The 15,895-nt window shown below is 39.1% G+C and overlaps 1 protein-coding gene across 7 annotated transcripts in view; it reads left to right on the forward strand.

Annotated features, from left to right (window-relative positions):
- Positions 1-15,895, forward strand: part of CDC42SE2 (CDC42 small effector 2) — a 183,557-nt gene that overhangs the window by 118,549 nt on the left and 49,113 nt on the right. For 4 of the 7 annotated variants that reach the window (XM_060177721.1, XM_060177714.1, XM_060177718.1 and 1 more), the window contains exon 2: positions 288-458. The exons of 1 other annotated variant lie outside the window; for it this stretch is intronic. The gene's annotated coding sequence lies outside the window, so the exon portion shown is untranslated. The remainder of the gene's footprint in view (positions 1-287; positions 459-15,895) is intronic. 2 more of the 7 variants (XM_060177728.1, XM_060177711.1) reach the window with 1 other exon arrangement.

Here is a 15,895-nt window from a genome sequence, read left to right on the forward strand (position 1 = left end):
CACCTAATGTGTGTACTGAATTCTGTCCAGTGGGCAACCATTGTTAAAGAGTTGTACCTGGCATGTTGTGGATGATACATAATTTATATGATGGGAAAAGGACAGTAATTATCTAATAAGCACACAAAACCTTTGAAATATAGATTGTTTAAATCGAACGTGGTGTTTAGTGGGTCTGGTGTTTGAGTTGTTTTTATGTGAGCCAATTAATTATAGGTGGAAGGAAGGAGAGGGACTTGTTCCATGTAGCCTTTCTCTTCTAATTGTATGCTTTCATTTGCACATAGGGCCAGCTGTGAGTGTATATAGATTTTTAAGTAAAACCTCGAATCCAAAGGAGAAGAACCTTTCAAGGAACAACCACTGACAGTGAGTCTGCAGTCATCTGTATGCATACTGTGGAATGTTATCAACCCAGAGATAACTGAATGAATGGGTGGTTCTGTTGACAAGGAGTGGTGAGTCTGACTATCCCTACCGATAATCTAAATCCTTTCCATAAAAACAGAACTACTTACATTTACTGACTGTTGAATAGTGAGCTAAAATTTACACTAATGGGAATGACTACAGAGCAATTAAGAAAATCAGTATGTTTAACAGCATATATAATGTTCTTTTTTCTTCAGTAACATATCTTCCTTTGCCTGTGTATTTTTTTTTTTTTTTAATTTTCCCCCCAATCCAGGACATGTCATCTTTCAAGGCCAATCTTCCTTGAAATATCCAGTCAACATTGAAGTAATGATCATGATAGTTACCAGCACCCATTCTAATCTTGGTGATTGTGGTTCTTTTTCCCATTGGAAGTGATTATTTTTAGGAATGGTCATGAGATCCAATTTTATCCAGGTGCAGTAAAATGAAAAAGAGACTTCTGGGAAAGGCTTTCTTGCTTAGAAGAAGGGGCAGGGGGAGTTTCTCAGAACTTAATATATTTGGACGTGGCATCTGAACAGCTTGCTACTAGTTTGAGATGGTGGTTTTAAATAAAGGAGGGCACAGGCGAGAGAAGTTCAGAGAAGCAGAACCCATTAACCATGTTTAGAATTCCCTATGAATTCCTTATGTGGGATAAAACACTTTGTTAAAGCAATTTGGCCTCTAGATTTTCTGCTACATACTTTAGAAATCATACTTCTTCCTTTTGATTTGTCTTTTCTTTCACTGTGGCTTAGTGCACTGCAAATCCACTGTTCAGCACTGCAAATCCACTGTTCCTGGTGGCCTTTTTTTTTTTTTCTCCCTTTTTTCCCTATTTTACTAGCTATAACAGAGAGGACTTGAGAGGGGAAGGAGAGAGGCTATAGTGACACCTGCAGACTTGCTCAAATTTGGGTGCTTACACATGGTTAATGTATGCACTCAACCAAGGGCACCACTGCTTGGCCCCTCACTTAGATTTCTTAAATTATTTTAAAAGCCTGATAAATTAAGCTTACAGATTCCACATATCAAATGTCTTCATCTTTTTTAAATAACTAAATACAGAATAAATTCCATCCTGTAAGTTACTACACACGTATTTAATAATATAAAATATTGCATCCACTAGGGTTTTGTTTACTTCTTTATCATTTCTGTATTGATTTCTATGTCTTTCTAGAGTTTAAAATTTATCCACCCAGAAGGGAACAGTTACTATTTTTGGCCAGCTGAGGTGTAACTAAAAATCATGAGTAAAGTTATTTGAGGAGGGGAAAAAAAAAACCCTATAGATAGAAAAGGAATAGATTTCTGGGCAAAGAAACCTGAGTCTGTAAGAGTCAAGAACCTAGGTGTACTTGCCCAGATGGAGCTGGTCATCACTAGATGAGTGTTCTTCTTAGGCTTAAGTCCTGTCAGTTGAGATTATCTTTTAGCTGATACTCAGATAGGTTTTCATGTTTTTTTTCAACTCAGCATTATTTCTGAAATGACATTTTTCCAAATCATTTTATTGGGGAAAACTAAGGGTTTACAAAATAGTTGTGATGAATTGGGGTAGAAGATTTTAGAATCCTTACAAACTTTATACAGCATTTTTTCCCCCTTAGGCCCAGAGCTTGACTTAGTTAGTTTTTTTTCTTTCTAATTCATTTTATCTTTACAACTTTTATTAGTGACTTGATAGTGGTTTGCAAGATTATAAAATTACCTGGGTATAATTCCATACCACACCCACCACCAAAGTCCTAGTGCACCACCTTGCCCCAAAGTAATTCTTAATAATCTGAGACAGTTTATAGTTTAGTTACATTGGTTTTGTTTTTGTTCTTGTTTTTTTTTAACAAGTTTGTATGTTTCTGTTCTCTGTGTTCCACATATGAGTGAAACCGTCTGATAGTTGTCTTTCGCCTTCTTACTTCACTGAGCACAGTCACTTCAAGCTTCATTGATTTTTGTCCCAACAGACAAAATATCACCTTTTTAAAATAACTGTAGTTCTTTCTCTCTTTAATTAATTAATTTTAACAAGAAAGATACAGAAAGAACAATGTGGAAAGAGACCAGAACACTGGCTTATGGTGGTGCTGGGGATTGAACCTGGGACTTCAGAGTCTCAGGCATGAAAAGTCATTTGTGGGGGCTGGGCAGTAGCACAGCAGGTTAAGCACACATGGCACAGAGCACAAGGACTGGAGTAAAGATCCTGGTTCCAGCTCCCAGCTCCCCACCTGCAGGGGGGTCGCTTCACAGGCGGTGAAGCAAGTCTGCAGGCATCTGTCTTTCCTCCTCTCTGTCTTCGCCATCTCTCTCAGTTTCTCTCTGTCCTATCCAACAACAGCAGCTATAACAATAACAACCAAAACAAGGGCAACAAAATGGGAAAAATAGCCTCTAGGTGCAGTGGATTAGTGGATTCATAGTGCTGCCACTGAGCCCAAGCGATAACCCTGGAGGCAAAAAAAAAAAAAAAAAAAAAAAAGAGAAATAAAGAAAGAAGGAAAGAAAGAAAGGAAAGTTATTTGTATAATCACTGTGCTGTCTCTTCAGCCCCACCCCCCACCCCCAGCTGTAGTTCTCTTATCCTAGTACCATAAAATGTAATTTGTGGAGTACTTTCTTCTCAAGATTGTTTTGACAATTCTAGGTCTTTTCTGGTTCCAGATAAACATTTGTAGCATTTGTTCTATTCTCCTAAAAAATGTGGTTGGAATCTTGATGGGGATAGCATTAAATTTGTTTATGGCACTGGGTAGTATATTCATTTTGATGATGTTAATTCTTCCAACCCATGAACATGGAATATCTTTCCACTTCTTTGTGTCTTTTTCAATTTCCTTGAGTAGTGACTCATAATTTTCAGTATACAAGTCTTTCACTTCTTTGGTTAGGTTCATTTCTAGATATTTTATTGTTTTTGTTGCTATAGTAAAAAGAACTATATGGTGCCTCCCATTTACCATTATCTTACTCAGTTTTTTGTTGTTGTTGTTGTTTTTATTTTGTTTATGCCAGAGCACTGTTTAGCTCTGGCTTATGGTGGTGCAGGGGATTGAGCCTGGGGCCTTGGAGCCTCAGGCATGAGAGTGTTTGCATAACCAGTATGCCATCTACCTTCTGCCCAGTTCTTAGTTGAACATGCAGTGTTTTGTTTTTTTTTTCTCAGAAAGTAGATTACCCATCCTAGAATCACTGAAGACTCAAAAGACTTAGGTGGGGTTTCAGCATCATAATTTGGTTTCTGAAATATAGTCTTCTCTACCAGTCTATAATATAGCATGGTCCTAATGGAAACATCAGGAAGATGGGCCAACAAGCTATCTCACTTGGATAGTGTGCTGCTTTGTCCTATGTGTGTCATATGTTTTAGCGTGGCCTTCAGTGCATTGAAGGAAGCTTTGGTGCTGTGGTTGGTTGGTTCCTTCCTTCCTTCCTGTATTTACTTATTTATTTTATTCCATAGGACAGAGAGAAATTGAAAGGGAAGTGGGGAGGAGAGAGAGATATCTGTAACATGCTCTATTGCCCCTGAATGTCCTTCCTCTCTTCCTCGTCTCTCTCTGAGTCCTGAAGGAGTTGGAGTTCAGAGCTCTTTGGTCATTTCCCCCTGTCATTTCTCCCCCTCTGGGAGTATGAACCAAAATTCTTTATGAGGTGAAGAAGGTGGGAGTTCTGGCTTCTATAATTGCTTTGCCATTGGACATGGGCATTTGCAGATTGATCCATACTCCCAGCCTGTTTTTATCTTTCCCTAGTGGGATAGAGCTCTGGAGCAGTGAAGGACCAGGGCACATTGATGAGGTTATCTGCCCAGGGAGGTCAGGATAGAGTCATGATAGTAGCATCTGAAACTTGGTGAGTAAAAGGTGGTAAGATACAAAGCAGGACAAAATAACTAATGAATGGAAACCAAAATGTAGCAACAGAACAAATGGGAATAGGGATCTTAGGGTGAGAGAAGCATGTCTATTTTAGGTAGGTGTCTAGGGGCCCATGACTTTCATAGTTTCTGCCTGAGTTTGATAGCTACTTGGATTTGGACAAAAGTATTGTCTGGGAAGATGTAGCAAGAGTTGAGACAGGACTGGAAGGTTGTATTAGGGCAGAGAGTAGCTCCCAAACTTGAAAATCTATGAATAAAATTAACTGTTTTACCCTATCCACCTGACCCTGAATATATATATATTCATATTTAGCAAGGAGCTTGTTAACCTCTTGAGTCCCTTTTGGTCTGAGCTTGCAGTTCATGGTCACAGCTGGGGACATTTTAGGCTGCACTCATTTCATGACAGTCTTCTAGTGTCAGGGTAGGAAGACTCATCCTCCCTTCAGAGTGGGGCAGTCTGTACCATTGCTACTTTGTAGGGAGGACAAGTTCCTGGAGTGGTCCATGAGAGGTGTATGCTGATGTTCCTGTTGGAAGTGATCAGTAGAGAGAGGGATCTATTGGAAGTCTAGATCCATTATATCTGTGTGGGTGCCAGATGATTAACTTTAACTTTTTTTTTTTAATTTCTTTATTGGGGAATTAATGTTTTACATTCAACAGTAAATACAATAGTTTGTACATGCATAACATTTCCCAGTTTTCCATATAACAATACAACCCCCACTAGGTCCTCTGTCATCCTTGGATCTGTATTCTCTCCGCCCACCCACCCACCCCAGAGTTTTTTTACTTTGGTGCAATATGCCAATTCCAGTTCAGGTTCTACTGTGTTTTCTTTTCTGATCTTGTTTTTCAACTTCTGCCTGAGAGTGAGATCATCCCATATTCATCCTCTGTTTCTCACTTATTTCACTTAACATGAATTTTTCAAGGTCCATCCAAGATCAACTGAAAACAGTGAAGTCACCATTTTTTACAGCTGAGTATCTCCTCTTTTCCTCTCAATTTCTGACTATATCTATCCAGTAAATATATAGATAGTAAAAAAAGAAATTATTTGATTAAGTACTTTGTGGAGTCTTTTTTTTTTTTAGGTCTTTCCACATGAGATAGGGCACATGTGCACATGTATCCATAAGTTAGGGGAAGATATATGCCATTATTTATACCTTTTTAAAAACATAATTATGCTTTGTTGTGGTAACTGGAGGTGTATTTATGCAATCAGATCCTCAAAGGATAGTACCCTTCATACACATATACCCTCTCCCCCCCTTTTTTTATGTCTGTTTACTTAGTTCTAATTAATTTTTATAGCTTTAATTCTTTTATCTAATAGTTAAAATTCTTTTTTAAATTGTTGTGGTTATTATTATTATTGTTATTGGTGTCATTGTTGGATAAGACAGAGAGAAATGGTGAGAGGAGGGGAAGACAGAGGGGAAGAGAAAGATAAGACAGCTGCAGACCTGCTTCACCGCTTGTGAAGCGACACCCCCCCACACCAGCAGGTGGGGAGCTGGGGGCTCAGGATCCTTACGCTGGTCCTTGTACTTCGCACCATGTGCACTTAACCTGTTGTGCTAACACTCAACCCCCTAATAGTTAAATTTCTAAGTTTCTGTATGTTCAAGAACTCTTACAGTATACCAGCATTAAAAATAATTCTAATTTTCACTTGCAAGTATTTTGACTTCTGCTTAATTTTAATTGAAATTAGTTATATGTTCCATAGTCTTTAGGTTTTTTTAAATTTCTTTTTTTAATTTTTTTATATATATATTTTTAAATATTTTATTTATTTATTCCCTTTTGTTGCCCTTAGTCTTTAGTTTTGAGTTAGCTTATTGCTTATAAGAGGAATAAGTAATAAATTGTCTTTGAAGAGTAAAGTCAAGTAATGATGAAGAATTTTAAGGTCCTACATCAGATCCTAGTAGAATTATTTATAGAGGTATTAAGAAGAGAAGAATTATTACCTCGTTGTATAACTTATTATAGCCTATGATTGTGCCATAAGCTTTATAAGTCTTTGTGTGTGTGTGTGTGTGTGTGTGTGTGTTAAATTTAAAGTTTCATTATTGTCTTAAGTTACTCTTTTTCCGCTTTTTATTTGGATATTTCTGACTGTACTGCTGTATTACTTTCTGTGCTGTGCACATTGGTAGAGAAGTTGTTATATGGCCTAGAAAGGGTTTAATCCTCACTGAGTTTTGAGAAGAGATAATGAAATCCTTTATATTCTTTTCCATAGACCTGCATTTCAAAGACTTACATTTTAATAAGAATAGGTTGTGCAGCTGCAACCCTGGCAACAAGTCCATGGAGAAAAGAATTGGGGCAGCATTCCAGAAATCAAGGCAGGCAGTGGTTTCATGTGGAGCTGAGCTAACGAAACTGATAAATACATAAAGCACTCAGCAGAAACAAGGCCACTCCATTTCTCTGGCATGCCGAATATTGAGAATTTGCAAGAATTTACATGCCATATTTTATTATTCAAACAGTCCAAAAGCTGTCACAAACTACTCACTCAATAAGAATGACTACATTATATGCCCTCGCAGAATGTCCTACTCTTGGAATACCTACCCTTGGAAGCTAATATTCCTGTGAATTATATCTATTGAAATACTCTACCCTTTGGAAGCTAGTATTCCTATAAATTATATGTAAAACATATTGTTGACCAGTTTTTGATGAAGTCTAGACATTTTCAAAACTAACTTACCAGGTTTGCCAGATTTGGGGAAATAAAATTTGAACATTTTGCTTTTCTTGCCGGGATGATCAATGGAGCTCCATGCCCACACAGTTCTCAATACATGTATGTTTACTTACTTATCTTTTTAGGTAGAGAGTGAAGAGAGACAGAAGAGACACTACAGCACTGCTATATATTCTTGAGGCTTTCTCTTTGCATGTTGTTCTGGATACCTTGTTTGGCTTACTATATATTACTTAATGTGTGTGTGTGTGTGTGTGTGGTGTGGAAATGAATTTAGAGCCTTGGGCATGCACAGTACTGCTGAATGGTCTTCCTGGCCTAATATTTTCATTTTTTAGTATTGTTCTTCTGTCCATAGAGCACCTGCCACCCCCGTGTTATGCATGGTGCTTCCACCTGATGCTGTGACCCTGGAACCCAGGGTCATGTCCATGGCGGAGTGAGTGCTATACTGGATGAGCTATCTCCCAGCCCCCCAGTTTATTCCCATAAAGATTTTTCCCTCTACAGCAATGGGTGTCAGCTGGAGGGAACTTCTGTCCAGAGGGTAGTTAACAAGTAGCTAGACATCTTTGGTTTTCACAGCTGCTGGGAGGGGAGCTTTTAATATTTACTACGTAGATGTTAGGGACACTACTAAATATCTACAGTGCACAGGACAGTCCTCCACAAAAATGGTCTGGTTCACAAAATCTGTAGCATAGTGACTGGGAAAGTACTCTACGATACGAGCAGTGCATAGGACTTGCGGTACTCATGAGGTCCTGGGTTTGCCTTTGCCAGTGCTCTGACTTTCTAGTTCTTTCCCCACCCCACCCCACCCCACCCCACCCCACCCCCAACCCCCACCTTATTAAATGAATCCTTTGCTGTAGGCTGCTCTTTTCATTCAGCTAGAAAAGAGAGAGACAGGCTGGGAATGGATCAACCTGCCAATGCCCATGTTCATTGGGGAAGCAATTACGGAAGCCAGACCTTCCACTTTCTGCATCCCCTAATGGCCCTGGGTTAATACTTCCAGAGGAATAAAGGATAGGGATGCTATCGGGGAAGGGGATGGGATATGGAGTTCTGGTGGTGGGAATTGTGTGCAGTTGTACCCCTCTTATCCTATGTTTTTTTTATCAGTGTTTTCTTTTTATAAATAAAAATTAAAAAAATAAAAATAAATAAATAAAAAGTGTGCAGCAGACACTTGCTATGTAGAACGGGGAAGCCGTACACATGTGTAAATAGATGTACTGTTTCATTAACCCCACCCAATAAAATTAAAAAGAAAGACATATAGGGAGAGGCATCACAGCACCAGGGTTTCCCCTGGTACCATCACACCTCCTATGTTGTCTTTGCACTTGTGCTGTGTGGATGGCAAGACATGCCTTCTACCTGATGGGCTATTTTTCCAACTCAAATGATTCTTTTTTTAAGTTTGTAGTACAGAGGTAAAGGAACTTTGCTTCACAGTTACCCTAAAGCACTAGGATAATATCTACAAGAGAAAACCGTTGATTGAGAGTGGTTATAGACAAGTGCTGTTTAGCTAGTAAGTGGCAGAATCTAGTTCTAATTCCTAATTTTAGTTGAAATAATGTCATGACATTATGTAAGTTTCAGGTATGCAACACCTCCTGACCCAGATTTTACTGTGTAGTTTTGAAGAGTCAGTGGGAAGAAAGGGAAGAAAGAAGGAAAAGAGAAAGTGATGAGGGAAGGAGGCAAGGAGAAAGAAGTGGAAAGAAGAAAAGAGACATCAAGTTACCAGTTTACCACCCACTGAGTTCCCTTGGTGCTGCCCGTGGCTCACTCATGGGGTGCCTAGGTTAAAATCCAGGAGGTAAAGCATGTACTCTGTGCCATTTTCTGGGCCAAGATTTATTTATTTAATGATAGCAAGAAAGAGTTGCTCAAGCACTGTTCCATCATCTATACCTTTCTTTTGGGGCTGTCCATGATGCTTTCATGCAATATCAGGGCCCCACAGATGCAAAGCACATGTTCCACCCAATTACCCACTCGCAGGTTACAGAAATTTTATATTCTTAGAATAGATAACAACCTGGGTGAACTAGGGGTGGGCTGACCTGGGTAGCTTCCACAGATGCATCCAGGTTGCAGTGGGCAGTCATGGAAGAGGCAGCGCAGAGGCAGGCAGCAACAGGAGCAGCTGGGGCCTGGCAATGATGAGAGCCCAGTAAGCAGATGGTTGTAGAGGCAGCCATATCAATGGTGGGTGGGATAGTACTGGGTGGGGGAGTGAATTTTTACCTTTTGGTGTTTGTTTGTTTGCATCAACCTCATCTCTGGAGCTCAGATACCTATGTGACTCCACCACTAATGGGGACCATTTGGTCTTTCCTTGAGCTAGACGGGGAGAGACAGAAATAGAGAGACTATAGTACCATATCAGTGCTCATGAAGCTTCCCCAACCCCCAAAAGCTCCCAAGACTTGAACCTGGGTCCTAACATATGGTAACATTCTTACCAGGTAAGCCACTTGTTGGCCTTTTTTTTAGGATGTTTTTAACCTGTGGAAACATTTCTGTCCACTTGTAGACATAAAATAAAATAATTTGCATGACTTGGGAGGTGTGGCAGTGTACTCTCAAGTCTCAGGTCCTGAGTTTGATTCCCTGCAACATATGTGCCAGAGTAGTCCTCCAGTCCTCTTGTTTGCTCTCCTCTTTCTAGTTAAATAAATCTTTTTTAAAAACAAATCTTTAAAATAATTTTGGTCATAATGAGAAAGACCAGCTCTTTTTGTCCAAAGCTTAAAATAGAAATTTTGTCTTTTTAGTAGCAGAATAGTTCAGTTACACATTTATTGTGACTCTTTATTTGTGATAAACAGGATTTGCTTCTGTTGTCTTCACTTGTAGTAAAGCTCACAGTGTATTTGCTAAAATCCTTCAGAAATATTTCCTCACTCTCCACTCCAGCCCCATGTAACTTTACTTAGGGGAACATATTTTTCTGCATTGGTTTCCTGTTTTTCTTCAGCGCCTACCCCAAACCTTAGCCTCAGGTACAACTGTGTATTCATATCTTAACAACTGTTGAGAAAAAAATTTGTAAGACAGAACTTCAAAGTATTTAGCAGTGAACATGTTTGTCATAAGTTGTCATTGTTCATCATCATATTACTAATAATTACGAATAATGTTCAGTGTGTACAGTTTTTATGTTCATCACTTCATGTGGAACTTGTATACATATGTAATTCCTACAGTAGTTTTCCCAATATTAATAACAGCCTCCTTCACAAGAAAATTTTTGAACCATTTTAAACCTAGAGAACAGCTTGTATTGGGTATGAAACACTCTGTACATATAATTTGATGCTTGGTTTGATAGAAAAAAATAATGCTAATTTAATAATGTAATCTGTTAAGCTTGTGCGAACTGTGATGTTAAATAATTTGGCAGTATAATCTGATATTAATTTTTGTGATATTGTTGAGATAGAGAAGCTTAAAACAGTAAGAATTCTTTAAAGAGCCTGCTATAATTCTATTGTCATAGTAAATTAATCTTGCAAAAGTTTCTCCCAGTCCAAAAATTCAATGGCAGCTGAAAAATACCTAATTTATTTGGGTAAAAGAATTAGGTTAACTTTAATTCCCCTAGGGAATTTACAGAGCCATCTCCCCAGCTCCAAAGCTAGTAGGAATCAAATATAAAGCACAGTGATCTTTTTCTTCTCTGGGGATGAATCTGAAACACAGTTATCAAAGCCTGTTCTGCCTTATCTTGTTGTAGCTTGGGTAAATGTCTGCAGCTTGTGTTCATTGACTTTCACATCCCCAAGGGACTGACAGCAAACTCTACACCTGACTGGGATACATACTCATTCTTTAAGCCTTTTAATTACTTTACCTCTTCTCTTGTTTTGCAAAACAGACTTGATAGCCAGATAAGTAAGGCAGGTATTGAACAAGCACTCCTAACACTTTAATCTCCTGATATCCAAGACCTTCTGTACTGAGAAGAGAAAAACCTGACTAAATTTCTATTAAATTCATAAATGGATATGTTTATATTTTGTGTATATGTTATAATAAATATTTTTACTATTAATAACTGATAGATGGGGCCAGGTGGTGGCACAACTGTTTAAGTGCATACATTACAGTGTGTAAGGTCCTGGCTTCAAGTCCCTGGTCCCCACCTGCAAGGGGAAAGCTTCACACAGGGCTACAGGTGTCTCTGTCTCTCCCCCTCTCTACCTCTACCTCCCCTCCCAATTTTTCTGTCTCTATCAAATACATAAATAAAATTAATAAAAAATAACTCACAGATGAACTGAGAGTTATTTAATTCATGTAATGAAAATACCCCATATTATTATTAATATTATTATTATTACTGGATGCCATAGACATAATACATTCAAATTTGCTTTTGAGGGAAATATGCTGTTCTGTTAAAGGGATTGACTGGCTTAAATAAGGTTTTTCTTTATCTTAGTACTGATTCTGCTTCATTTTCCTATTTAAATACAACCTATAAGAAATAGGCATGCCAGGTGGTGGCGCACCTGGTTGGGTATACAAGTTACAGTGTGCAAGGACCTGAGTTCAAGCCCCTGGTCCCCATCTGCAAGGGGAAAGCTTTGCAAGTGGTAAAGCAGTGTTGCAGGTATCTTTCTGCCTCCCTCCATCTCTATCTCCCTCTTCACACTTGATTTCTGGCTATCTCTACCCAATAACTAAAAATAATAATAATAAAAAAAATAGAACCACTTAGTTCGTCTAAGAAAGGGAGACTAGAAAAATCCTTGTCTGCTTGCCCATATAGACATTAGACAAGCTTGCTTGGCTTAGATTCCTTCCTTCCTTCCTTCCTTCCTTCCTTCCTTCCTTCCTTCCTTCCTTCCTTTTTTTTTTTTGCCTCCAGGGTTATTGCCTGGGCTCGGTGCCTGCACCACGAATCCACTGCTCCTGGAGGCCATTTTCCCCCCTTTTTTGTAACCCTAGTTTTTTTTTTTTTTTAATCATTGTTGTAGTTATTGTTATCATTGTTATTGATGTCATTGTTGTTGGATAGGACAGAGAGAAATGGAGAGGGGAGGGGAAGACAGGGGGAGAGAAAGACAGATACCTGCAGACCTGCTTCACCGCCTGTGAAGCGGCTCCCCTGCAGGTGGGGAGCCGAGGGCTCCAACCAGGATCCTTACACCGGTCCTTGCGCTTCGTGCCACATGCGCTTAACCTAGTGCGCTACCAACGGAACCCCTCTTTCTTCCTCTCTTTCCTCCTTCCTTCCTTCCTTCCTTCCTTCCTTCCTTCCTTCCTTCCTTCCTTCCTTCCCCCCCCCTCTTTTTCCCCTCCAGGGTTATCGCTGGAGCTTGCTGCCTGCACTACAGATCCACTGTTCCTGATGGCCTTTTTAAATTTATTTTTTATTGGATGGGACAGAGAGAAATTGGGGGGGGGGAGATAGACACCAGAAGACCTGCTTCACCACTTGTGAAGCGACCCCCCCCCCCTTCAAGTGGGGGCTTGAACTGGGATATTTTCGCAGGTCCCTGCACTTCCTACTATGTGTGCTTAACCCTGTGCACCACTGATGGATCCCCGACTTAGATTTCGGCTTGGTGCAGTATTTTGAAAATGACAGTGATTTTTATGAGGATAAAAACATGAACAACAGTTCAGTTCCCTATTTCCCTGTGTCTATTTCTGTCTGTCTCTATCTGAAAGGTAACCTAGAATAATAAACTTGTGGTGATGACAAAGAAAAATGAACCAACAAATAAAATATATTAAAATTAGGGGGCGGTAGTGCACGGGTTAAGCTAGCACATGGCACAAAGTGCAATGACCAGTGTGGGGATCCCGGTTGGAGGCCCTAGCTTCTCACCTGCATGGGGGTTGTTGCTTCACAGGCAGTGAAGCAGGTCTGCATGTGTCTTTCTCTCCCCCTGTCTGTCTTCCCCTCCTCTCTTGATATATCTCTGTCCTATTCAAAAACAGTAATAACAACAAGGGCAACAAAAATGGAGAAAAACGGCCTCCAGGAGCAGTGGATTCGTAGTTCAGGCACTGAGCCCCAGTGATAACCCTGGAGGCATAGAAAAAAAATGTGTGTATGTATTAAAAATGTGATTACTGAAATGTTAATCATTTAAGAGAAAATAATTAAGGTTGAGAGTAGATCTAGGCATAGGAGTATGGAATATATAGAAATAAACCTGAATTTAGACTTTCTATGAAATCAGAGTTAAATGCAAAGACAATCTTCTAAACATCCATAGGGAAAAAAACAACTTTGAACTTAATGGACTGAAAATTAACAATAACAACATCTCCAATAGAAGGATAAGCACTGTCAGCCAAGAATTTTATACTTAGCTAAACTGTTAATACTAGACTTAGGACAAAAGAATAGACATTGTGTTAGTGTGTCTGTATAATGAATGGAAAATTTCTGTTTTAGTAACTCTTCTGTGAGAATTGATTTCAAAATGAAAATGGCATAATTTTAGAGAAATAACCAAGACTTGTAGATAATTAATAAAAGGCATATGTTACTGAAAAAAATTCTGTAGTGCTTATGAAGAAATAAACAACTTTCAAAGAATATAGGCAAGAAATGATTGTCAACAAAATTAGTAAATGTAGATAAATATTAAAAGTCATAAGGACCATTGTGCAATTAATATGTGCTATGAGATGAATGAAATACACAATTAATGAAAAGGAACCAAACCAGATTACTTCTCTGTGAAAGCTTAATGTCCCATGTGTAAAGAAAGTATCTTTAAACCTTTCAAGGAAGAGTAAAATACAACGTATACTAAAAGAAAATTAGATTGTCACTCACCTTCTTAGCAACAACTCTGGAAGGTAATACACAATGAAACAATGCCTTTAGAACTTGAGGAAGTGATCTCTAGCTTTTTCTTTTTTATTTAATTACTGATAGCTGATAAAATGTCAAATGCAAGGAATTAAAACACCTCAACCAGGAGGCCAGACGGTAGCAAATGTGGTTAAGTGCACACAGTACTATTTGCAAGGACCTGGGCTTGAGCCCTGAGCTCCCCACCTGCAGTGGGAATGCTTCACAAGTGGTGGAGTAGGTCTGCAGGAATCTTATCTTTCTCTTGCCTATCTCCCCTCCCCTCTCATTTTCTCTGCCCTATCAAATAAAATAATGGGGGAAACTTACAAAGGGGGGGGAATGGCCTCCAGGAACAGTAGATTTGTAGTGCAGGCACAAAGCCCCATCAACTGGAGGCAAATAAATAAAATACTTCAACCATGTTCCCTTAAGTTACATGAGAAGGGGCTAGATAGCAGCACACCTGGTAGAACACACGTTACAGTAAGGGGCCATCACCCTAACCTCCCAATTTCTCTGTCTCTATCTCCCCCCTCCAAAAAAAAAAAAGCTAAAAGAGTATATGGTTTTATAGTATAAACTAAAGAGAACAAGAATAGGAAGAAAGCAAGATTCATGAAGAAAATAAATCAAACTAAGAAGGGGACTTGGAGAGCAGCTAGTCAAAACTGAAGAAGCCATATAGTTCTGTGAAGCAACCAAAAGAAAATTTGCAGGTCTGGAAAATAAGCCTGTATGTCTTCTGTTTGAGACCTGGAGATTGAGTCCCTGGTACCCAATGGGAGCACCAGGAACAGCTTCAGAGGCAGCTTCGTGAATGGTAGAGCAGTGTTGTGGTGTCTCTCCTGTTTCTCTCTCTCAACAGAAATAGAGAGGGAGAGAAACAGAGACACCTCCAGCCCTGCTTCATCACTCATGAAGCTTTCCCCCTGCAGGTGGAGACCAGGGGCTTGAACGTAGGTCCTTGTGCACTGTAGTGTATGTACTTAGCCAGGTGTACCACTGCCTGGCCCCGTCTCTCCTGTCTCTAATGAAAAACTTGGGTCTGGGATGCCACTCAGTGTTTTGTTCCTCTGTGAGTCTATAGGTTCATTCCTTAGTGCTGTACTAGAAAGAGTGAGAGAATGTGAATTAATAGATCTGTGATTATGCTCAGGTATTTGGAAATTACAGTTCTTTTGCAGATCTAATTACAGTGTTTTACAGTTCTGAAATAAGTACACAGGAAAACTAAGCAAATAAAGACTCAGCAGTTATTAACCTCAGAGAAAACAAAACAGTATTCAAGAAAGATAGGTGATTTTAATAATACGTCAGTTGTTTTAACTATAAATTATAATAACATAAGCATGGGATATGGACTTAATGAAAATTATAATTATCTGGCTGGATGGTAACTCAGCTAGTAGAACACCAATACCTTATGCATAATGACCCTGGGTTTGAGCCCTGGCACCATGTAGGTGTTGGAGTGCTATAGTGTCACTTTCTTTCTTCCTTCTTCTTTTTTTTTTTTTTTCCAGAGCACTGCTCAGCTGTGGCTTATGATGGTGCAAGGGATTGAACCTGGGACTTTGGAGCCTTAGGCATGAGTCTCTTTGCATAACCATCATGCTATCTATCTCTACCCCCTCTGTCCCTCTTTTTCCACTTGAAATAAGTCAGTGGAAAGGCCCCTTACAGGTGACATGTGTATGTGAGGCCTTGTGTTCATTCCCTATGCCACAACAATAATAAAATTACCCAGTAGTGATAGGTAATGGTAAACGGAGTTTGAGGGGAGGAGGCAGTAAGGTTGAAAAAATGAAAAAGGCATGTTCTAGTAGTTTTAACAATAAATTAGTTTAAGTTCTTTTAAAATTTGATGACTTAATAAGAATAGTCAAAATTAGAACTCTCAGTAGACACAGCTCAGTAAGTTAAAAATTAACAGATGGGAAGGGCTAAGTGGAAGATTTACCTCTTAAAATAGATCATTAGTATTTATTTTTAAAATCATTGTGCTTGT

This window comes from Erinaceus europaeus, chromosome 2 (assembly GCF_950295315.1).
Source record: "Erinaceus europaeus chromosome 2, mEriEur2.1, whole genome shotgun sequence".
NCBI lineage: Eukaryota > Metazoa > Chordata > Mammalia > Eulipotyphla > Erinaceidae > Erinaceus > Erinaceus europaeus.